We start from the raw sequence: 26,942 nt of genomic DNA on the forward strand, positions 1-26,942 counted from the left end.
GTCTATACAAGATAAGGCATTTGCTTTATCTATTTATAAGCGTAGTCCCCGGTTGTACAGATATTTGGCCACATACTTCTCCCTTCCATCTGTCAGGTTGCTCAAGGGAGTGCTTTCCCACATACCATTTGATACAGGACTTAATCCAGCATTATTAAACTTTTTAGCAAGGGAAGTAAGTAATATGCACGAAAATTACAAGTATTGTACTCTACTTTTTGATGAAATTCCTCTGGATGATGGTATGTACTATGATGCACACAAACAGCTAATCTGTGGTATCAGGACTTGGGTCATTTAGGACGTACACCTGTAGCTGCTAGTCAAGCATTGGTTTTTATGCTGAAAGGCATTCACAGAACTTGGAAACAAGTTCTAGCATATTACTTTACTGCAACCACTTTCCACTACACCCATTTGAAATCACTCATTGTTCACATCATAAGTGAACTACAGAACATTAGGTTCAAAGTGGTTTGTACTGTATGTGACCAGAATGCAACAAACCAAAAGGCCCTTAAGCAACTGTGTGAAGCAAATTTGTTGAATCCCAGTATATTTCATTTTGTCGTCAATAATCAACCAATTGTTACCATTTATGATTTACCACATCTGCTCAAAAACACTAGAAATGCTTTGATAGATAATAAAATTCAATTTGAACCTCACAAAGCAGCAAAGTTTGAGTACATCAGTACAGTGTTCTTTTTGGATAAAAAAAAAACTGTTCGAAACTCTGCCCAAATTAAAAGCACAACACTTTAACTTTTCTGATTCCCACGTCAAAATGAAGGTAAAAGTTGCTGCTGCACAAATGAGCCATACTGTTGCAGCTGCAATTGAAACATATATTTCTACTCACACATTACCATCTGAAGCTATACACACAGCTGAGTTTGTGGAAAAGGTAGATAATCTCTTTGATTCACTCAACAGTAATGAGCAATATCCCAGGGATGGAAAACAATTTAGGTGTGCTTTATCAGAAAATTCGCCACATTTAGAAATGTGGTATAGCATATTGAGGGAAATAGGCAGCTGGCAAATAATAGATTTAAAAACGGGAAGAAACAAGACTAATATGTTTAGCTTCATAAAAGATTGGCAGATTACATTACAGTCTATTATTTTCTTGTGGAAGACCTTGAAAGTGGTTGGCTTTAAGTACTTAAATTTAAAGGCGTTCAATCAAGACGCTTTAGAAAATTTCTTTTGTTGTATAGGACAACATGGTATTGCTAATACAAACCCAACTTGTTTTCAGTTGGTACGAGCTCTGAAGACTTGTGTTGTCAATCATATGACTTTTCCTTTCAAAGCCATGATTGTAAGTAACTGTGAAAATGATGATTACACCCCCTTGAGCAGTTTGTGTCACTTTTTGGCAGCTAGTGGTAGGAGTGAACATTTAAGTGAATGTGAGATGAAAGACACTGATACACCTGAGCAAATTTATTCTTACTCAGATGGTATCATCGAGTCTGTAGAAGATCAACAATCCTTAGCCTATGTAGCAGGCTATGTAATAAAAGCCATAGATGTACCAGATGATTGTGAAACATGTAATACCAGTCTCTACTCCTCTGTTGTGACTGAAAATCATTTGTTACCTCATTTAAAGAGAATAGTGAGGAGCATTCTCATTTGAAATATGCAAGTGAAAGAGTCATGATTTTCCTAAGGGCGCTCCATGATCAGCTGTATGAGTATCTAAATAGTCATGGTCACACAACAAAACTACATGATAATTAAAAAAAAAACATTTGTTCTGTCTCATACAACAATTTGTAATAAACATGACATTGAAGAGAGACTTCTGAAGACAAGTATTCCATTTATAATATACAAGTATGTGACAGAAAATAAATTTACAAACAAGAGGAAATTGTGTATGCAACAACTTAAAAAGAAGTTCAAACCATGTTAAAAGACTTTGTATTTTGTTTATTATGCGTACAATGAGAGTAAGCTCCCTATACATATACAAATGTTCTTGTATCAAAATCATGCCTTTGACTTGTTATGACAAAATCTGGTAATTTAGCAGGCACATAACGTAACACTTTCTAGATGTGATGATTGGATTCTAAAAGTATAATGAATAAAGTGCTGTCAAGAGCAATTTGTGTTAATTTTCAGTAGTGTACCAAACAGTGTTTTCAAAGAGGAAGTAAATAAATAAAAATGTTAAAAATAAATGTTGTACCAGTGTCTTCTTTCATTATTTAAACATGATGGGTGTTGCCAAAATAACAGCCAAGTTGGGGAAAAAAGAAAAAAAAATGTTGTGTTGCAGTTCATTTTCTTTGTATGTCTAATTGGCAAAAACATTTTGGCTACAGTCATGGAGTGTCTACCTGCTCTGCTCCCAATTTGTTTTTCAGTTTTGTAAAATAGTATTTTGTGTGTTTCATAAATTTATTTGAACTGTGCAGAAGTTTTCATTTAATCTTTGAATGTGGGCCGCATAGTGCAATAATAAAGGTTTTTGAGATCTTGCAAAGTAATATATAAAAGAAATCTCAATCAAAAACAAACATTAACTACTCGTAGCTGCAGTTCACATTGTGAAAATTTTCGTAAATTACGTCACCTTTTGACTGTGAAATTTTTTTGTAAAACTCAATATTGCGATTTTGGCCGTGTGGCCATTATCATGTGGAAATAAACGAGATTTGGCAGATGACTGAATATCCATAAATAACAATCAACAGAAAAAATAATAAATCGGATTTTGTAGACTTTACAGTACATCCTTGGTTTGTAGCACAGATTTTTTTGTAAATGACCTCTTGGTTATCCATTAGCTGTGTAGTTATTTATTTGTGTAACCTACTCTTCCACTTTCGATCATGTGAGTGGACATAATGTGCTTTACGATATGTGGAAACGTAAAAATCATTTATATATGCATGCAATGTCAGATGATTTTTGTCTGCCATGTGCTAAATCTCGTTTATTTCCACATGATAATGGCCACACGGCCAAAATCGCAATATTGAGTTTTACAAAAAAATTTCACAGTCAAAAGGTGACGTAATTTACGAAAATTTTCACAATGTAAACTGCAGCTACGAGTAGTTAATGTTTGTTTTTGATTGAGATTTCTTTTATATGTTACTTTGCAAGATCTCAAAAACCTTTATTACTGCACTATGCGGCCCACATTCAAAGATTAAATGATAAATATTGTCCTCTAATTCGCGTATTTAGAAATAAACATAAGAGATTTTCGCGCCATATTTTTTCGTATTGAAGTTCACAGCCAGGCCACAAGTAGCGCTGGTGTCGTTCTGTGTTTCCGTATAATAATGTGGTCTTTGCACTTCTACTATATTGGTGTTCTGTGGTCTGGCTGGAGTAGTGCAGTGGAGCAGGTGTGTTGTGTGACGCTCCCGCGAGTTGCCGCGCTTTCGGGGTTTGGCAGCATGTAATTGCGCTCGAATTGCTATGATAGTTTCTGACACGGCGCGCCAACATCCAGCTTCTGCAACAGCGACGGCCGACAATGAGTGACTGTCGTCACCTGCTCGACCGACGACTGCAAACCTTCAATCAACCAACAAGGAAGACTGGAAGCACGTAAAGTTTTAGAACTCTATGGCAGACCTCAGCTTTTAAAATTGTTGCATCACAAAATTACAGCAACTTAGCATGAACCTTTGTTGCTCATTGTCCCAATTGCATTACCAAGCAGGGTCCCTTCCTTTTCCGAAATGAACCCGAGTGTCGTTGAAATTCAGACGCCAGCACTAAAGTAATATCATTCCATTTCACTGCTTTAATTTCAAAGTCCAGTTAAGGTATTCATAGCTGGCTACAATATTTAGATTACACAAGCACAAATTAAGAGTGCGAGCTTTGTTAGCATATTTTAGCTTACCTGTGACTGCAGCTCAGCTTGGTACGTACTAAATGTTACTATTGTTAATTGTTCAGAATCATTTAATTCAGGTTCAAAGTTCAATCTCTTATTTCTAAATTGCGTAGATTCAAGTAGCTTTTTAAATGATTGTTGAGGTAGCCCAACAGTAACCGTATTTTACTCAATTTCGATGTGCTTCAGAAACAAAGCTCACTATTAATTTCAGTCACTAAATTAACTTTCAAATTTCCGGTTTTATTAATTCTTTTGCTAAATTAAGTCAGAGTGTAGCGAAATTTATCACTTCTGACGAACTTTCAGTTTTCTCACTACACGTGTCAACCTTCAGTTGCCACGCTTCTAGTGCTAATTATATGTGTAATAACCTTTCTTTTTCAGTTACTATAGTAATTGTCCATAGGAATGGCGACCGTAATTTCCCCAAATCTCAAATATCTAATTACCGCTAGTTAATTGTTAACGTAACGGCCGCACATTTACTTTCTTTATTAACTTTACCCCTTTTCAAAATTAATTTCCACCTGTTTCATTTGCATTTTTCCTTTCATTTAGATGTAACCCTTTCCTCCCTCTTTACCGACAGATTAACTTCGGTGACGATTGCTTTTCCCAAATTTCCATTAGGTACACGCGGTTTAATTTTTCACTGTCATTAAGGTCGATAAGTGAGGAGGAGGTTACATGTTCTTTCGGACATGTCCGAATGAACAGATACCATTTTAGTATATACTCACCATGGGACTCAGAAAAATTTTAGATTTTGTGGCGAAGCTCGTAAGCCTGATTAATATGACTATACCATCCACATATGCAATGACACGCATTATGACATGAACTGGATTCATTCAGGTCTGCATGAACTATCTTCACAATGGAAAAAGTATCTGTTCTAACAATTTCACATGGCATACATGCTACTTAATCAGGAAAGTATACGCCATTCCTGACTTGGAAACGTAAGAAAATTGATACTTACCTGCGTAATTGGTAATTGAGGCTTAACCAGCCGCGTGGTGCGAGGAGCCTTTGCACGGTTCGCGTGTCGCCTCCCCCTCCCCCCCCCCCCCCCCCCCCCGATGACAAATTCAAATGGCTCTGAGCACTATGGGACTTAACGTCTGAGGTCATCAGTCCCCTAGAATTTAGAACTACTTAAACCTAACTGACCTAAGGACATCACATACATCCATGCCCGAGGCAGGATTCGAACCTGCGACCGTAGCAGTCGCACGGTTCCGGACTGAAGTGCCTAGAACCGCTCGGCCATCGCGGCCGGCGGACCGATGACCTTGGCAGTTTGGTCCCATAGGAGGTTACCACACTGCGAAGATGATCCATTATCGAAACTGGTAGTGAATAAACGTAAGAAAATACAGCGTGTTTATTTTTTTTTTTTTTTACTAGAGAGAAACAGTAATAGGTACAACAAAGCTCATGAAGTTCAGTTACTTTTCGTGCGATGGGACCTTCAGGATGTGGATTCTCGCAATATAGTTAGCAGACAGAAGCTGGCAATAGAGAGGCATCTCGGTTGCTTCCAAGGATGCAGGGTCCAGCCGTGTATACGAGCGCGTGTCGTCGTACCCACGAATGTATGGTGCGTTCCAGCCACGCATTACAAGCTGCAGCGGCCACTCACTCAGCAGTGGGACGAGACGCCAGAGCAGGCGCTGCGGCTGCTGCTTCAGCGCACGGATACGCCACGTAAGCCTTCCTGGCGCTGGGGTGCCGCCGGCAGCCGAATACGTAATGCGACCGGCAGAGCGAGCGGTAATATCTCGCTTCATTGGCCATTCGCCCCAGCAGAAAGGCCCGCGCCGCTTTCTAGAAAAAACTCCCTTCAGACGAGCTAGAATTCGTACATTACAGTACCACTGCCATTGTCCTTTCTTGTTAGGATCTCAAACCGAGTGCTATACTGAAGTATCGGTCGAACGAAGGTTTTGTTAGCTACCTCCTTTGAGCGGTGATTTCAATTCCACATTACTAAAATGAATCTCAGTCTGGTATCTCCATTTTCTGTAAATAAATTTATGTAGTTCTTCCTCTTTAAATCAGTCCATTCACGTGCTGACATATACGCTCACGTTCAGAAAAAACAAAACAGCTTGTGCGACTGGAGATAGGACTTCACCCTCATAAGACATGTACACTAGTATACTCTGCAGACATAATTGCCATTTCAGTCACCTTCGTTCAGCATGTGTCCTGTTGGCTAGTAGGCACAGGGTCCCCCATGGGTCCTGATAACTTGTTCCATGCCCGATGCCATCGACGCTTATAAGGTGAGAATGGAGTCCAGTGGTAAAGCCATCCATGCTGCATTCATCTAGTTGCGAAGTTCTTCTGTGGTGGTTGACTGTGGCTCACAGTGCTGCACCCGTAGTTTCACCATGTCCCACACATTTTCCGTTGGCATGTCTGGTGGTCTGGCGTCAGGGGAAAAGGCGGACATCCTGTGACACCAAGAATGCACGCTTTTGAGCAGCAATATCTGGTTGCGCATTGTCTTGCTGAAAAATGGCGCCTGCTGTGTTGTACAGAAGGTGGGCGGCTGCGGGTCCCAGGATTTCATTCACGTAGGTCACACTGTTCACAGCGCCGTGGACAAGCACCAACTGTGATTCGTGGTTGTAGCCAGTAGCACCGCACACCATATGGCGTTGAGTTGGCGCTGTATGTCTTGTGTGAATGCAGTCACTGTGATGCCGCTCACCCTTCCTCCGGCGAACCAAAATGCGGCCATCATTTTCAAACAAACAGAACCCAGATTTGTCCTAACGCACTATATAACGTAATGCTTTTTCTTAGTGATGTTACATACACCATTGCCGTCTAGCAATGACCCATTCTGTAATAAACGGGGGCGGACTGTCGCCTCTAATAGTGTACGAAGTGTTACACAGTAGTGCGGGGGGGGGGGGGGGGGGGGGCGGGGAGAAGGGTGGCCTGAGTGGTGTGACATGACCGTCTAGTCGTGTTGTATGGCCTTACGTGAACCATTCGGCACACACCCGTTGCACTGCCGAAACACTTTGTATCACACGAGCAGCAGATTCCCGGATGGATGTATCACATTCTCTCATGGCAATAATGCGCCCTCTTTCGAGCTCACTGATCTGACGATGCGGTTCGCACACACGTCTTGGGGGCATCGTGCATGCCTGCTGCAGACACACTCATCCATTACCTTCGATTTATAGTGACAACTAGAGCTGCACGCACATTTTACCGGTTGTTGGTGTTGCGCCCCGATGTAAATTTTGATCTTGAAGCCTTGGGTCGATATGGTTCAAATGCTAATCATTTCTGCAGAGCATACTAATGTACATGTCATGTGAATATAAATGTCCTACCTCTAGTCCTTCTAATTGCTCTGGTTTTTTTTCTGAACATGAGTGTATTTAATGGCAGTTAACGTTTCTTGTTATTGTCCGGCGATCGTATCATCGTAAATAATATTACGCTTTTTCACGTACTCACTACGTTACATTTGAGACTAATCGCTAGTTCCAGCTCCTGTCATCCATCCTCTACCCGTCTTCTTACATTTCACTACAGTTTTCTAACGTTGGGACTTATCTGCACACAACAGCGTCATCCGCAAACAGCCGTTATCCATTGGATCATTTACACGTATACTTTGAACAATATTGGTCCTGCAGTACGGGCGAAAGTACGAGGGCTATTCAGAAAATAGGGAACGTTTTGCCATTAAAAAAACTAAGTACAAAAAAAATAATTAATTACATACATCTGAAAGAGCGTCTGACATACTACTTTTCCACATAGTCACCAAACACAGTATGGCACGTATTATAGCGGTGGACAAGCTTTCAAAGACCTTCGTCATAATATTCTTCCGCCTGAGACTTCAGCCAGTGAGTCACGCCCGCCTGGAGTTCCACGTCGTCACAAAGCGCTGCTTTGCAAGCCAGTTCTTCACCTTGGGAAACAAGTGGAAGTCGCTTGGTGCAATATCGGGGCTGTAGGGCGGATGAGGGAAAATTTCCCATCTGAATGAATTAAGGAGCTCTTTAGTGCGGTTTGCCGTGTGAGGTCGGGCTTTGTCGTGCAAAAACAAATTTTTTGACGTCAGTTTTTTTCGGGGTCTGTTTTGAACTGCTCTTCTAAGTCTGTGGAAAGTTTGACAGTACCGGGCAGAATATATGGTTTCTCCACGTTCGAAAAAATCAATAAGAAGCACAACTTGCCATCCCCCAACAATGTCGCCATCAACTTCCTTGGTTTTTGGGGGCGCCTTGTGTGCCCCCACTCCATGGACTGTAATTTTGTCTCGCAATTGACATGTTTCACCCAAGTCTCGTCACCGGTTACGATTCGATCGAGTAATGAATCACCATGTTTGTGGTAGGCTTCCAGAAATGTCAACATTGCCTCCATTTGCTGTTCTTTATGGCGCTCTGTAGGCATTTTGGGCACCCATCGTGCACAAAATTTGTGGTAGCCTAGCTTGTGAGTGACAATTTCCAACAACAAAGTACGTGAAACTTATGGAAAAGAAAACGAAAGCTCTGTTATTGTGAAGCGACGGTTTTCACGAATCGTTTCATCGTCAGTCACAATGCTCGGGCGTCCACTCTGCTCTTCATCATATACACATTTTTAAACCGAATGCACCATTTCCGGGCGGAACATTCACTCATTACGTTGTTTCCTGGCACTTGGCACAGTTCACGACAAATTTCCTTAGGTTTTAGTTTTTTTGCCAACAAAAACGGTATCACAGTCCGCACCTTACAACTGGTGGGATTTTCGATTGCAGCGCACATTTCAAATTCGAATATCGAGAAAACCGGACGCACAGAGACCTACCCGCTGTCGCGGATGGATGCCGACTGAGCTGCCGAGCACGCACATACAAAAATATACGCGATTGGTACGCGCCTAGAGGCGTCAGACGGAAACGTTCCCTACTTTCTGAATAGCCCTTGTATTTACGCGTCTGAAGGTCGTTCTTCGTCGAGAACGGTGGGCTGTGTTGCATTTGCCAGGAACTCATAAATACACGCACAAAGATCAAAATGGTTGAAATGGCTCTGAGAACTATGGGATTTAGTGGGAGGTCATCAGTCCCCTAGAACTCAGAACTACTTAAACCTAACTGACCTAAGGACATCACACACATCCATGCCCGAGGCAGGATTCGAACCTGCGAACGTAGCGGTCGCGCGGTTCCAGACTGTAGCGCCTAGAACCGCTCAGCCACTCTGGCTGGCGCACAAAGATCGTTTGATACTCCCTAAAGTCGCTATTTTTCCTTGAGGCGTCAGTGCGAAGCTGTATCTAAAGCCTTCCGAAAGTCGAGGAAAGTGGCGTCAACCAATCCAAGAAAGCTCCGGCTGTGTATAAATGTAAACTGAAGCTCTCTTCCCAGTTGCCTGACATGGCTGTTGAACCACGTTAGGTCCTTCCCGTGCGTCACAGCTTTGCCCTGCGCACGTCTGTCTAAGATGTGTTGCGCAATGGTATTGTGTATTGTCCACGTATACTCGATAATTTCAGCCTGATAAATGAATATATGATGTTGACTGCACAGGACACCTGAAACATGACTCTCGTCGAACTTGTTAACCAAATATATCTTCGTAAATTTCTAAATAGCCGTAATGACGCTACTAGTCGCTAATCCTATGACTGTTCTCTCTACCCTGGTTCCTTGCTTTACCTCAAGTTAATCGAGAAGTTCGCTCCTTTTTATATAAAGCAGATCTAAGACGTGTGAGCTCTCAGACAACCTGGTCGAGGTAGTTACACGATGACACGTAGGATAGCACAGGAGTCGTTACCTGCTGCCCGAACCGCTTGAATCTCTCAACCTGGTACCTAGTTCTGTCACACAACTAAAGGAACGTCTGTGTAAATCTGTCCCTTTCACTACTCAAGTGAGTGGAGTTCATGTTGTTAGGCCGTAGACTGCTCTCTGAACTTGGAAGAACGGAAAGTAAAACAGTTAAAAATCATTAGGATGATGCTGAGGAGGTACACAATACACAGGCGCCACCAGGTTCGCGGCAACCGAGAAGAAGTGGTCAATAAATGTAATTATGGTGGCATATACAGGGTGTCCGGAAATTCCCATTACAACGTTCTAGGAGTCGTAGAGGGAAGTGAGTATATACACTACTGGCCATTAAAATTGCTACACCACGAAGATGACGTGCTACAAACGCGAAATTTAACCGACAGGAAGAAGATGCTGTGATATGCAAATGATTAACTTTTCAGAGCATTCACACAAGGTTGGCGCCGGTGGCGACACCTACAACGTGCTGACATGAGGAAAGTTTCCAACCGACTTCTCATACACAAGCAGCAGTTGACCGGCGTTGACTGGTGAAACGTTGTTGTGATGCCTCGTGTAAGGAGGAAAAATGCGTACCATCACGTTTACGACTTTGATAGAGGTCGGATTGTAGGCTATCGCGATTGCGGTTTATCGTATCGCGACATTGCTGCTCGCGTTGGTCGAGATCCAATGACTATTAGCAGGATATGGAATCGGTGGGTTCAGGAGGGTAATTCGGAACGCCGTGCTGGATCCCAACGGCCTCGTATCACTAGCAGTCGAGATGACAGGCATCTTATCCGCATGACTGTAACGGATCGTGCAGCCACGTCTCGATCTCTGAGTCAACAACAATCTGCACGAACAGTTTGGCGACGTTTGCAGCAGCATGGACTATCAGCTCGGAGACCATGGCTGCAGTTACCCTTGACGCTGCATCACAGACAGGAGCGCCTGCGATGGTGTACTCAACGACGAACCTGGTGCACGAATGGAAAAACGTCATTTTTTTCCGATGAATCCAGGTTCTGCATCATGATGGTCGCATCCGTGCTTGGTGACATCGCAGTGAACGCACATTGCAAGCGTATATTCGTCATCGCCATACTGGCGTACCACTCAGCGTGATGGTACGGGGTGCCACTGGTTACACGTCTCGGTCACCTCTTGTTCGCATTGGCGGCACTTTGAACAGTGGACGTTACATTTCAGATGTGTTACGACCCGTGGCTCTCCCCTTCATTCGATCCTTGCGAAACCCTACATTTCAGCAGGATAATGCACGGCCGCATGTTGCAGGTCGTGTACGGGCCTTTCTGGATACAGAAAATGTTCGACTGCTGGCCTGGCCAGGACATTCTCCAGATCTCTCACCAATTGAAGACATCTGGTCGAAGGTGGCCGAGCAACTGGCTCGTAACAATACGCCAGTCACTACTCTTGATTAATTGTGGTATCGTGTTGAAGCTGCAATGGCAGCTGTACCTGTACACGCCATCCAAGCTCCGTTTGCCTCAATGCCCAGGCGTATCAAGGCCGTTATTACGGCCAGAGGTGGTTGTTCTGGGTACTGATTTCTCAGGATCTATGCACCCAAATTGCGTGAAAATGTAATCACATGTCAGTTCTAGTATAATGTATTTGTCCAATGAACACCCGTTGATCATCTGCATTTCTTCTTTGTGTAGCAATTTTAATGGCCAGTAGTGCAATACTTTAAACAGGGACCTATGTCCGGAAACGTATCGTTTGTATTTTACGACGGTTTCGGTTCATACGTGTAACGTGTCCACGTCTGCTGAGGGAAAGAGAAAAGTCTTAGTGTTGCTTGTCCTGGAATGCACTAAAGAGACGGAATGACGTGTACTGCCTTGCTGCGACATTTATTCAGTGCCTGTGCCTCTTCGATATAGTAGACATGGTTAGATACATGTTTTCTGAATACACAGACACGCTCCTTGTGTATGTCGAAGCTTGAGGAAGAGCTCATAAACGTTTTCCGTAACGTAGTACGTCATCGCACAAACTTTTTGCCCAAGCTACTCAGCCGCTCCGAGAAACAGTAACCTTCACAGTAAGGAGGCAGGACTGTTTCGATCCACGGCAGTGCCTCACTCTAAAATTTGAAGAAGGTGTGCTGCATCGCATAGCGCTGAGGAGAACGCTTCAAGGAGCACTCGAAAAATTGCGTGTGCGATGGGCGTCAGTCTGAGTATTGCCGAGGACATCCTGCGTGAGCAGCAGTTACATTCGTACCACGCACAAAGGGTACACGCTACGGACCCAGCTGATTTTCCACATCGCGTCGCTTACTTCATGTGGTTCCTGCACCGCTGCGTCGACGCACACCTGTTTTCACGTATAATTCTGTTTACAGATGAATGTAAGTTCACTAGGGCTGTGTTCTGAATTCGCGAAACGGCCACGTCTGGGCAGACGAAAACCATCGTGCCACGCATGTTCAGAGGTTTTAGCAGCGAATTGGTATTTACGTGTGGAGAGGTATTCTGGACGGTCATGTGAGTAGGTTGTACCTCCTTCCACTCAAGGTAAGTGGTCCTGCATGCTCGATCTTTGGACGAAACAGACTGGACCCCTTCTTGGAAACTGTGCAACTGAAGGTACGTCAGGAAATCTGGTTTCACCATGATGATGCACCAACTCAGTTCTCAAGTGTGGTTCGGAGGCATCTGAGCAGACGGTATGGTGAAAGATGGATAGGCCGCCGCGATAGCCGTGCTTCCATGGACTATCACTTGTGAGGCCGCATGCAACCTGTAATTTACGGGACTGCTGTGGAGCCGGAGGAAGATCTGCTGGCACGATTTGTGGCCGTTGCACTAGAAACTGAAGAGACACCAGGTGGGATAGAGAGTGTGCACCAGTACCTGCTTCGTAGGTACAACGTCTGTGACAACGCTGGCGGTCGCCGCATCAAGCTGCTGTTGTAGTACAACAGTACTGTTCTGTACATACTGTATGCTTGGGTCTTTTATGTTTTGGGATAATGTAACCACGTAACTTTTAAATGTTAATACAAAAATTGTGCTTAAGTGACAAATGGCTGTTTCATTACGTTTCCTCTCGATTTGTTACCTAATAATTGTACTGTGTCACACCTAATTCAATTCCTCAAGCAGTGGTGGGTGAATTGAACACCTGAACTGAAACCGTCGTAGAAGAGAAACGGTATGCTTCCTGGTATAGGTTAGTGTGCAAAACATTATGTATTCACTCCCCTCCACAAGTCCAACCGAGCGATGTATCGCAGTGGACTCGCATTCGGCAGGACGACAGTTCAAACTCGTGCTCGGCCATCCTGATTAGGTTTTCCGCGATTTCCCTAAATCAATTCAGGTAACTGCCGTGATTCTTCCTTAGAAAGGGCGCGACCGACCTTTTCGCTCCTCCCTCCGTTCTCCGATGGGACCGACGACCTTGCTGTTTGGTCCCCTCCCTGAATCATCCAACCAACCGCAAGTCCTAGTAATTTGTGACGGATATTTCCGAACACCCTGCTCACAAATATGCGACGCAGGTCCCAATACGTCCAAACAGAAGTGTAATTGCGCAGCATAAATATTCTCTCCCACGGGCGGCTGCACTCTCCCACACACCCATGACCCGTGTAATATGCTGTTCTGTATTTCACAGAAAAGTCATCGATTTGGAAGAATTAACTTTAAGCGAAGGAATTCCAGCAGGATTACCACTGATCGTTATCGAACAAATAAGCATACTGCACAACAGACATGGGCAACATTTTGGCCTGATTCGTATACTCGTTTGAGCTCGCAGGCCGGCTAGTAATGAATCTCGACAGCATCGCTCCTAGCACAAAGTGTCAAAACTGTAGCGTCCGTAACGTTAATGGTGCAAATGGTTCAAATGCTCTGAGCACGCGGTTCCGGACTGAAGCGCCTAGAACCGCACGGCCACCGTGGCCGGCGTAACGTTAAAGTTTATCAGTGAGCCGACATAGTGGCACCCCTCTCCCGACACGCCGCGCCAACAAACTGTGCCTTATAAAACACTTTTCTGAGACTACATTCATTTTATGTACCACATCTTCAGATCTTTGCAATTATGTAGTCGTCGTGAACAGTTTCTCTACTTACGATGTTTTACAGTAGCTGCCTTATGACTATACTCTGTGAAACTCTGCAATGCCGTTACTAAAGAAGCAAAGTTTACGCCACAGAAGTAAACGTAAACATCTGAAGATGTGAAGCCAGACATCTTGAAATATAGTCCTGGTTGAATAAAAGCCTATAAAAGCAGTTCATTTTAAATTACTGCCAATTTCAACAATTACAGAATTCTAACACGTCCACAATGGACAAGAATTATACAAGAGAGAATGGAGAAACAAAATACGGCAACGATTGTAGCAATGCCTGTCAGCAATTAGGATTAACTTCCGATTTTTGTCTTCAGTAGAGTCGTTAGCGTGTGAAATTCAGTGTGTTAATATTCAAAAACACCATTAGCAAGCATTTTTCAAATGTTTATTCAAAAATAGTTGAGACGATTAATCGGAAAGCTATGGAATGGCTTTGTAATACTAAATAAAGTAATCATTGATTCGTCTATCTCAAAAAGTTTAGAAGACTAAATCGTTTGAACTTAGCGCGTACATCGGCTGCTTTATACAGAAGCCAAACGGGAATATCCGAAAATGCTTCAATGGCGGAGTGCGGTCCCAGCGCCTCTCTCTCTCTCTCTCTCTCTTTTCTCTCTCCCTCCCACTAATCTCTTCCGCGGACTGGACTGAAACCAACCGCGGGTGGACCAGCCCGCGTGACACCGCTTTTTGCCCATTCCTGCAGTACAACGGCAGCTGTATTAGCTTAACTAATTTGCTATAGTCAGTCAAAATTTTAATTAAGTACGCAACTGAGATTAACTGAAATGTTAACTGTAGAAAGATAATTTATGGCATCCAGGTCATGCTTGTGCATAAGTTACGAACTGTTGTCTCTTTTGTTGCAAATCATATTACGTAACAATTACGGCCCTGTGTTTGGACGGTAACGGCAAATGCACGCGTGGAAGCTTACATGAAATTACCACGGTAATGATTTGAACGGAAGTTAACTGCTACTGTGTTGAAACAGTTTAGAATCAACGAAAACCGGTCCCGATTAGCCACTAGCAATACGCATCGTGGTGAGGGCAGAGCAACATTACTAACAATAATGTTGACTGTCGTTATATCTTGTGAAACAATACCATGATAAATCAATATTATTCCACAAGACATTTTATAGCAGTTATGCTCAATATGGTTTTAGAAATAGCAGCAGTCACTGGAGACACCGCCGAAATTACGAGAGCTACGTTCAGACAATGCGCATACAAGGCAGAGGAAAAGTAATCACTTTTGTTTGAATATAGAAATTCACTACACTTTGCCGGTATTTTGAAGTTACTCTTAAGATGCCACGCTTTTCTTCAGAAATAAATATAGACTGCAGTTAACATACTAGGAAGAAATTTAATTGTCACGTGCAGTCTAAGGCACTTTGCCACGGTTCGCGCTGCTCCCTCTCCCCCCCCCCCCCCCCCCCCTCCTCCCTTGGGCATGGGTGTGTGTGGCTGTTGATATACTTTCCAGGATGTGAGGTCGTGGTCCAAGAACTTTTCTGCTCCTTACGTTTCGTCCAGAACTGCGCTGGACTTCCTCAGAGGCGGCAAGACTCAGCGGAGCAGCGCCTCTGAGGAAGTCCAGCGCAGTTCTGGACGAAACGTAAGGAGCAGAAAAGTTCTTGGACCACGACCTCACATCCCGGAAAGTATATCAACAGCCATGTCACCCGGTCGTGAAAGCCTTCATTCTACAATGGGTGTGTGTGTTGTCCTTAGCGTAAGTTAGTTAGATTAAGTAGCGTGTAGGCCTATGGACCGATGACCTCAGCAGTTTGGTCCTTATAGCACTTACAATAAATATAAAATTTTAACTGTGCGGCTGATCCCGGCGGAGTTTAGAGTCCTCCCTCGGGGCATGGGTGTGTGTGTTTGTCCTTAGGATAATTTAGGTTAAGTAGTGTGTAAGCTTAGGGACTGATGACCTTAGCAATTAAGTCCCATAAGACTTCACACACATTTCAACACTTTTTAAAATTTTAAATTTTTATTTGCCAATGTTTCTCTTTTCATTAATCAGCCGAATTTAAGTATTAATGACAAGTGAATTTAAGCCTTTTTAAGTCAAATAACAGATCTTTTAATAATGTTTCACTTGAATGATGATGGGGCAGCGACCTATTGACGGCTGATGACTTGGGTATATTATAACACCGAATACTGCTGCACGAGAAAGCACTACAATGTTCCTAAATACTTTATCTACGACACTGACAAGTTTTTTCAAGTCTTTTACGGCACTACAGTCCTAAGTGGAGGAAGAGGAAGAGATTAGTGTTTAATGTCCCATCGACAACGGGATCATTAGAGACGGAACTCAAGGATGGGGCACGAAGTCGGCCGTGTCCTTTCAAAGGAACCATCCCGTCATATGCCTGAAGAAATTTAGGGAAATAACAGAAAACCTAAATCAGAATGCCCGAACGCGGGTTTCAACCATCGTGTTCCCGAATGTTAGTCCAGCGTGCTAACCATTGCACCATCTCGGTCGGTTACTCCTCAATGGCACAGCCTTACTTTGTGATGCGCTGCAGGTGGAGCGGCCTCATGCGTTCCGTGCTGGCAGTAACGGGCAACAGGCTCCTCCTTGTGTAACTAACAGTTACAGTTACTGTGACGACACACTGCTCCCATTCCGATAATGCCTTCTTGTCAACTCTTCTTGATTAAATCCTGCACGGCCATCCCGATGTGTCCTGGACTGCCATTCAGATGTCTGCTCGCTTGTAAATTTTCAATGCCTTGGCTCACTTTGGATTCCAAATCGACAGTGCATTTTACTAAACTAGTCAGCACAACCACTTCGCCTCCATTGTCCTCTACAAGCTTCAAACTCCCTCTGCCTGTCTCCTCACTCTCGCATCTCAATGACGATAGTGCCATACTGTTAACAGTGTCTTTGTATTCTACGTTACATGCGATCTTGCGGGGACTGGAGCAGATGAGAGGTTCTTCCAGTGCTTACTTTCTTGTCTCTTCCGATTTTACGTGTGCCCTTCACTATAAACAACGTTTGTACCCGGCAGATAAAGTGGTCCAGAACATCCAGGACGCCCTCCTCCAACTTCAACGGCTGGGAAAGGAGGTATCTTTCTGCTGCGTACAAGGGCGCATGGGTACTGGAACGAAAGGTCGGATCTAGCAGCCAAGGAGGAATGTCGCAAACATCACTTATTTCAGTGTAGCATTGCCCTGCTTGCTATAGTCTCGCTGTTGAGATCCCGAGTCTTGCATCAGTTAGAGGATGAGTGGCTGGAAGTGACAGACAACAAGCTTCGTCAGCGAAGGCCACAACGCGGCCGTGGCGTAACTCATTCCAGCCACGTCAACGGGGATGAGGTACTCCTTATTCGGCTTCGCATAGGCCACACCGCTTTGACGCGTGGCTTTCTGCTCCAGTGTGTGGTGCTTGTGGAGTACAGATCAAAATGGTTCAAATGGCTCTGAGCACTATGGGACTTAACATCTGTGGTCATCAGTCCCCTAGAACTTAGAACTACTTAAACCTAACTAACCTAAGGACATCACACACATCCATGCCCGAGGCAGGATTCGAACCTGCGACCGTAGCAGTCGCGCTGTTCCGGACTGAGCGCCTAGAACCGCGAGACCACCGCGGCCGGCAGTACAGATCATTGTACGCCACATTTTACTGTACTGTTTCGTTTTCCGACCAGCGGGTCGCGGCGTATTTGCCGACGGTTTTGCCCTCTATTTTAAATATCGTCTAAAAGTATGTAGTTGAAGTTTTAAAATTTTGTGAATTGTCCAGCATTTTTCCCATGATTTTAGGAACATGGTTTTAATGACTTAAAAGTCTAACTGGCGCACCCATGTTGTTTGTAAGTGGTCAGCCAGTTACATTTCCCTGTGCCCCTGTTTTAACTCCCTTGTTGGTTTACTTGTGTTTTCATCTCATATATAGTTATTTTTAGTGTTTTACATGGTTATAGAGGACTTGAGATAGGATGATTGTGTTGTCCGAACCCATGAGATTTTATACACATTCGTTTGTTTTAATGAGTGTATGGACGCTTATGTCCTCTTCGTTGAGGGACCGTAAGACACACACACACACACACACACACACACACACACACACACACTGGCTTCTACACATTGCAACATCCCTGAATTAGCCAGTATCTCTACTATATTATTTCACAATTTTCGTTTTTAATAGTTTAACATACATTAGCCATTCAATTAATGATCATCTACATTCCTGGAAATTGAAATAAGAACACCGTGAATTCATTGTCCCAGGAAGGGGAAACTTTATTGACACATTCCTGGGGTCAGATACATCACATGATCACACTGACAGAACCACAGGCACATAGACACAGGCAACAGAGCATGCACAATGTCGGCACTAGTACAGTGTATATCCACCTTTCGCAGCAATGCAGGCTGCTATTCTCCCATGGAGACGATCGTAGAGATGCTGGATGTAGTCCTGTGGAACGGCTTGCCATGCCATTTCCACCTGGCTCCTCAGTTGGACCAGCGTTCGTGCTGGACGTGCAGACCGCGTGAGACGACGCTTCATCCAGTCCCAAACATGCTCAATGGGGGACAGATCCGGAGATCTTGCTGGCCAGGGTAGTTGACTTACACCTTCTAGAGCACGTTGGGTGGCACGGGATACATGCGGACGAGCATTGTCCTGTTGGAACAGCAAGTTCCCTTGCCGGTCTAGGAATGGTAGAACGATGGGTTCGATGACGGTTTGGATGTACCGTGCACTATTCAGTGTCCCCTCGACGATCACCAGTGGTGTACGGCCAGTGTAGGAGATCGCTCCCCACACCATGATGCCGGGTGTTGGCCCTGTGTGCCTCGGTCGTATGCGGTCCTGATTGTGGCGCTCACCTGCACGGCGCCAAACACGCATACGACCATCATTGGCACCAAGGCAGAAGCGACTCTCATCGCTGAAGACGACACGTCTCCATTCGTCCCTCCATTCACGCCTGTCGCGACACCACTGGAGGCGGGCTGCACGATGTTGGGGCGTGAGCGGAAGACGGCCTAACGGTGTCTGGGACCGTAGCCCAGCTTCATGGAGACGGTTGCGAATGGTCCTTGCCGGTACCCCAGGAGCAACAGTGTCCCTAATTTGCTGGGAAGTGGCGGTGCGGTCCCCTACGGCACTGAGTAGGATCCTCCGGTCTTGGCGTGCATCCGTGCGTCGCTGCGGTCCGGTCCCAGGAATGGTAGAACGCTGCGGTCCGGTCCCAGGTCGACGGGCACGTGCACCTTCCGCCGACCACTGGCGACAACATCGATGTACTGTGGAGACCTCACGCCCCACGTGTTGAGCAATTCGGCGGTACGTCCACCCGGCCTCCCGCATGCCCACTATACGCCCTCGCTCAAAGTCCGTCAACTGCACATACGGTTCACGTCCACGCTGTCGCGGCATGCTACCAGTGTTAAAGACTGCGATGGAGCTCCATATGCCACGGCAAACTGGCTGACACTGACGGCGGCGGTGCACAAATGCTGCGCAGCTAGCGCCATTCGACGGCCAACACCGCGGTTCCTGGTGTGTCCGCTGTGCCGTGCGTGTGATCATTGCTTGTACAGCCCTCTCGCAGTGTCCGGAGCAAGTATGGTGGGTCTGACACACCGGTGTCAATGTGTTCCTTTTTCCATTTCCAGGAGTGTATATTAATGAAAAGGTAAATGCTCTTTTGCCCAAATCGGAAATCTCCGAAAGTTATTCTCCGGGTGCTTTGAAATTTTGACACAACGTTGCTTTCGAATACGTATATGTTTTTATATATGTAACTTCTTAATATAAATTACATATAAATAAATCTGTGATATATAAAGAGTGAATAATATTTCCAAAAATCTCAAAAAGTTCTTGTCCGAAACACTATACATTTTTACGCAACACTCTAATAAACATTCTGACTGACATAAGGGATATATTTTTAATCACTATAACATATAAATATACATACATACAAAATATATAATAGTGAGGCGTCGTTAGCAAGCAGGAAATTTGTGTTTACGCCTTATCAGATTGATTTAAGAACATTACTACAGCACCTGAACATACAATGAACAAGGGTCAAAGTCAGAGACAGAGGGGAAGATAGGATGGGCAGAGGGGTGGGAGAAATAGAGATACACTATGTAAATTAAAAGTATCAGGACACCTGGCTGAAAATGACTTACTAGTTCGTGGCACTGTCCATCGGTAATGCTGGAATTCAATATGGAGTTGGCCCATCCTTAGCCTGGATGACAGCTCCCACTCTCGCAGGCATACGTTCAATCAGGTGCTGCAAGCTTTCTTGGGGAACGGCAGCGCATTCTTCACGAAGTGCTGCACAGAAGAGAGGTGTCGACGTCGGTCAGTGAGGTTCTGGCACGAAGTCGGCGTTCCAAAACATCCCAAAGGTATTCTGTAGAAATCAGGATAGGACTCCGTGCAGGCCAGTCCATTACAGGGATGTTATTGTCGTGTAACCACACCGGCACTACACACGCTGGCGGATGACGTTCACCGGCCATTCGTCATGCCCACACCCTGCCATCGGATAGCCACTTTGTATACCGTGATTCGTCACTCCACACAACTTTTCTCCGCTGTTCAATCGTCCAATGTTGGTACTCCTCGCACCAAGCGAGTAGTCGTCTGCCTACTGACATAGGCAGACAATGCAAAGATTTTCGCAGTCATTTTGTCATACGATAGTAACTTATTTAGTTTTTTAATCGAAAACCCGTCTTCCACACATGTATGTTGATCGAAATATTGTAGTACTTTTGCAACCTCGCTGTGAAAACAATGTAGAGATCTGAGACAGTTTTAACATGAAAGGGATTTACCTTTAGAAAGGGAATTACCTTGGTGATCGATCAGTTACATCTACGTATTCGTAGGGGCGCTTTCAACCGAGACAGCAAACCCTCTGGACAATAGATCGAAAACAGGTACCCCTAGGATGGGCAGCGTCCTCAAACTATCCTTATCAAGTAACAATAAATTACTGAAACCTCACGTATTATTTAACGCCAGTGAGCTCAGGGAACTGCTCTGTGTTTGCCAGGATTTGTCCCTCCTATAACACAATTTTCCTTTTGAATGCGGCCCCATTAGACCAGAAAGAAGTTTTTTCTCACGTAGCAATGTCTTACTGTGAGCAGTGAGCCGTCCAGTCCACTTAGAATGTGAGGTCTGCAATCCATTCCGGATGTCCTAACTTTCGTTCCTGCACACCTGTTTCCCCCGTAAATTCAAGAATAGCGAATTTTAAAATCAATAAATCGTTCCAGACATTCGCCTTGACTGAATCTACCTACTTTGTAGTAATACATAGTCTCCCTACTCTTCGCTCATTTCCAGTGAAAACCATTGCAATTGACTGTGGAATAATGCGTGCGGCTTCTGAACTTTTACTATTTGTGCCACCAATTTCTTCGCGTGTTCCATGCCTGCAGGTTTAGCACAGAGTACTTCATAATATGCAGAACAATGAGTCCTGTGCATTGATTGTTGTAATTTTTCGTTGTCAATTAACACTCTACATTCTTTTTGAATGGTATTTTAATGTTGTTTCGTAGCAAATTTGCTGTACTTAACTATTATGCCACTACATAATATATATAGAGTTCTCATCCCACTGTTGTGCCATTCCCACTCATTTTTAAAGGCTTGTGATAATAAATCAGTAGACGGCCTCTTTTTGTTCAAACAGCCATCGGAGATGTGAACATTCTTGATACTGCGAATACATAGTGACGTATAAACAGCGCTTACACCGCGATTCTGCCGAACTCAAGAGAGTTGTGCCTACCAAAAAATGCTACACTACAATACTGAATGAAATACTGGGCTGTTCTGTGTGCTTCTGAGAACTATAGAGCAGAGTCGAGACAGACCGGGCCTCGGCCTGCAAGCGGCCCGCACACGCTGCACGCAGTAAGTTTGGAACACCGTGGCAGACCCTGTATTAGAGTGTAACAGGTAGACTTTGTGCTGGCATAAGCTGGCGCCAGCACACCATGTGGCATAGAGGTTACAAGAGGAACGACAGAGGCCAGCTCACTGGAAACACGCCGCCAACTCTCTCTCAGCCGCCAGTGTTTAGGATCGCCAACGTGGACTGGGGGACCAGTTAGTTGGAGTTAGCTCGAGTCTGTACGCCATGTGAGTTCCAACATGTCACCGAGACGGAGCTGCAGTCACAACCTGTAAATTAAAATCAGACAGCACATAGCGAACATAACAGTGTTCATAGTGGACTTTGTACGTCAACAGATGTGAGGTTACAGTGGACTACATAGGAGATCTTGTACCACAGCACACGGAAGCTGAAGTAGCTGTTTGTTTATAAATAAAGATCCCAGTTTGTAACTGCGTGCAGTTCATGTTACAGAACGAGGTTACTGGTCACCAACCAACATCTTCTCCTTACTTCCCATCGTACAGCTCTACAGAGACACCGAGGTGATATAATCTAGGAATGAGGATTCAAATTTATTGATCATACCTATTTTCGACCGTGAAGTCACACCTTCAGGTGACAGACAGGTGAACCTAAAGAATGTACAATGTTTACAAGCAGAAAGAACTTTAGTTTGTCTGTATTGTATCACGAGTGGTCACTACAGTAATTCGTAGACCAGAAAGCAGGAGACAAACCGTGGTAGCTGGGCACACTACAGAATATCAACAGATAATGCTATAATCATATCGTCACACACATTTACTTTTGAGGAGTAGTCATCTAGATCATAACAAGCATTTTCAATCCCTGAATAACTTCTTTTGTCAACTTAGCAGCAGACTATCTCTCTAGCTGCGCTGGTTCTCACAGACGTAACTAACTGTGATGTCGGCAGCCACTGTCCCATCTTGCTTAGCTGTCGAACTGAAGAGACGGTCTGGGCTGACAAACTGGCTCCCGAGTGCTGTCGACGGCGTCCTTTATGCCAGCGCCGAAGAGAGCGTTGATGTCTGGTCCGGAGAGCGGAGGTGCGGCATCTGATTCACGTATTGTCCCACGCTGCTACCACGTCTCGGGGTCCGCGTATACTGACATTCACGCCGGCAGGCTTTTGACGGCCAGCACACGAGTGGTGTCTTACGGTGACATTACATGTATCAGTGTGCAACAAACTCATTTACCATGTGAGGACTACATATTTCAAACTGTAATTAGATCTCCGCGAGAATAAACAATGGACAAGAACTACCAGATAGATACAGTTTACCAGCAAGTGCAGGTATCAATCCGCAGGTGAAGCGGTCATGACATCGGCAAAACACGTAACAAGCGCGCAGCTAATGTCCACGGAAAACTGTACAGGCGCGCTTACGCGGGACCGGAGGACCGATGCAGGCGCCTGATGACCCCATACACACCTTAGAATCAGTAGGGACCGAATCCGACCGAGAAATTAACTACATGACACGACAAAATAACAGCGAAACATATGTAGGAAACCAAAATCCGGAATGACCAGCATGAAAGATACAATGATTATCAAAGAAAGTAAGGTACCTGCCCCATTGACAGCGTCATACGCATTTGTGTTCAACTCTGAACTAATACACCACATTTGTTCAAGAATGTAAAAAGTAAAATACAAGAGCGGACTGGTTAGAAAATATAGGTAAAATCTAGGCTTTAAAAAGGCACATAAGCGTTCAACTGTGGAACGTAACAACTACGTTACGTAGCATTGTATATTTATGACCACTATATTTTGTAATTTTATTCCAAGGCTTCAATAGTAATTTTAATAACAATAATAACAACGTAAGGGCTTCACACAAATTTAAACCAAAATAATTCACGCCACCCATAAGGTGACGTCAATTAATATATTTTCTTTATTAATCAATGTAAATGTAAATGAGAGTACACAGAAGGCAGTGGGCAGGCATACGTCGAACGATCGGTATAGAAGGCTCTGAGTCATCTCGACTGGGAAGGCTCACTGGTTGACGTGGCCAGATGTAGATGGGAGTAACAGTTGCGCGGCAAGACGGTAGATTTCTAGTACCTCCTAGAAAAATTTCAGCGTATTAATACCGTTCGGGTATTCATAATGTAATGTGGTAATGTCCAGGCGAGCGAGTGTTTGTTGTATTTGCATCATTAGAAGTCCCACGTGGCAGTTAATTGTTTGTACTCTGAGTGAAGCCGGTATCTAAATTCTATGTACGTAAAGAGAATACATATTCTAGAAGGGGCTAACGTGTATTACATTGTCTCAATGACAGAGCCTGATTCATTGTGAAGATAATTCATGAACATAAATGAGAGATGAGTCATCAATAGGCGCATAGGGGAAGACGTTAGCCTGATAAATACTCTGTCATTTGTGTTCTCCTGGATTAACTACAGGTGCCAAACATCATTGTAATAGCAATCCCTTGTAGTTGAAATGTGTGCTTTATTGGAGGACACTGCGCCTCTGAATAACATTTTATTTATCACGGTACGTCCTTGTTCTTACTTTCTGCAACACCCTTTTGCATTACAATATTACTTTGTTGCTTCCTAAGATTGCTGACAGTGAGGAGCATCGAGAGTGGGAGAACAAGACTATCTTTGAGAGCCAAAAATCTTAGAGAAATATAAAGGTACTTACGACACGTAAGAAACGTCAGGTGGACTTTGCCCCGCTGCGCGCCCGATTTAATACAATCTGTGTGGCACCAAGGTTCTCAAGTCACTAACGACTGTTACCGATACATTTATAGTAGTATACAACTCATGTTATATCACACTGCAGCATTCGGTGTACTCATAATGGTAGGCAGGTGGAATAAATCTCAGATTAATAAAGTGCTCCACCGACCGTGCTAACTTCCAACTAGGAATCATGTCCTAAAAACAACAAAACTTTTAGAAAAACAGAGGCTGAAAGAGAGCCACTTGAAAAAGAAACAGATAAGACCTGTATCCTAAAATGGAATACAGTCTTACAAGATCAAAACCCGGGCTGCCAAAATGCGAACTACTATACATAACGAGTGTGTAAACACTTTTTTGTGCTTGAAGAGTGAATTAGTACAAAACAGATTAAAATTTACTTAAAACTATAATAAATAGAAAACGAAATTGGGCTGCTACTTTAAAACAACACAGACCAATTTTTCGTTTTTCTTTTTTTGAAAAGGAAAAACTTTGAAAACATTTTAAAGCCTATATAATGCAGCCATCAGAAAAAGAACCTAAAGTGAGTACTCCCCAAATCATTTCCGTTTCTGCGGGCTGCCACCGGACTTTCGTGTTGGTCCTCCAGTCCCTCGCATGTGCACCTTGGTGGTCTTCCGTAGAAACAATCCGCGCGCTCATTATGTTTTGTGCCGATGTCCTGGTTACTTCACCTGTGGTTTGTTCACTCGCTGATAAGGTGGATCTGTTGGGGGATTTTTACGTATTCCTTTGTATTCGGCTTCTGCCATTACTTTCGTTTTGGAGTTTCGTCATTCCTCTCGTCTTTTGTCATTTTATGGATGGATAACACCTGTATTTAATACGCCAATTTTCAAGCAAAATGATAGAAGGCGCCTATTATTTATCCTAATGGTGACCTAATGACGATTTAAATCCGGTAGTCCTCACCTTGTAACTGTTAGTACTGAACTTTGATACAGCCAAGCTAAGACTATTTCTAATTGTAAACTACGGATCTCCTTTTCGTTCTCCTCTTTTTCACGTAAAGATGTGACTTTATAGTTTCACTCATCAGACGCTGTTCCTTTCTGAGCTTACAGCTGAGTAATTTAGTGTGATACCTCTGCTGTGTTCCTCGATGGGACAGAGAATAGATTGATATCACTGGTGGCTCTGTTAGTCTGTTGGTAAATCTTTGTCCGAGAGGTCAATTTGGATCACCAGCATAGGTAGTCTTTCCCTTAAAGTACAATGCACCAAGAAGACTAGATCTGTTAAAAACAAATACATTTTGTCCTGAAAAATTACATCCCAAACACCTTCTTAGATCAACATTGGAATAAAGTGAAGATAGGTCACAGACCAGAAGGAGAGTCAGATGAAGAGAACTGTTCTGCAATGATAACTGAAGATACATAAAAACAGTAAGTCCCTATATGCTTCAATAACAGTAGTCACTACATTTTTCCTACTCCTCAATGTAAAGGGGTGTGGAAAGGTGTTGGAATTTGTTATGCAACTCAAATTCATGAAATATTATCAGACTAAACATGTTTATTAGAATTAATTAAAGTTCATACCTTGTATCAATAAGTTCTTGGAAGAGAAAAATACATCACTCTTAAATATTCAGAATAACTTTTATACCAGTATTAAGATGTTTTCATAAGTATATTGTTTGTGTTGTGGTACAATATTTTAACGGATGTTACTTGATACTTACACCTTAAGAGTTGTTTGACGTTAAACATACAATTATTGTCCAGTCATTAAGATTATTTTCGTACATGTCCCTGTTTGTATGAGATAATTTTGTTTTCAGCTGATGTTTACTGAACAATGAACAGATTTTTCCGTATCATTAGAAATAGCTTTTCATGTTAAGATTATTATTTCCATAAGTCTGTTTCAATAAGACAGTTAAGCAGTGTGACAGAGTACAATTTTCTCAGGAATTAAATAATAAATGTAAAATGAGCCCTTATACATTAACAAAATAATTATTAATATTAAAAAGAGCACGATGACCAATATTTCAGATGAATTTTCCCATAAAAAACATGGTAAGCCACGCAAAACAGAAAATACTAGACGAGATTATTCTGAGATGTTAAAATGCTTCCTTACATTAAATGATGATATCTCTGAATTTTCCAGCTTGTAATATGTAATGTACATTTCAGGACAAGAAATTCTCAGCTATTCGGGAAACTGGTTTGTGTGGGTTGCCATGTTATTGCCCCCAGCCCTTCAATTAGTCTCGACGTGGTGTTGTCCCTCTTTTGTGTGTCACGTGGATCATTGTCTTAGAAAGAGAACGCTTTCAATACAGAAAGAATCTGAGTTTTCATACTTGAATACCGTGAAAAATTGTAAAACTACCTCATTTTTTCACCAACTTCTGTTAGAAACCGTGGTTGCATACCTTCCTATGTGTCAAAAG

Source organism: Schistocerca americana, chromosome 2, assembly GCF_021461395.2.
Source record: "Schistocerca americana isolate TAMUIC-IGC-003095 chromosome 2, iqSchAmer2.1, whole genome shotgun sequence".
Taxonomy (NCBI): Eukaryota; Metazoa; Arthropoda; class Insecta; order Orthoptera; family Acrididae; genus Schistocerca; species Schistocerca americana.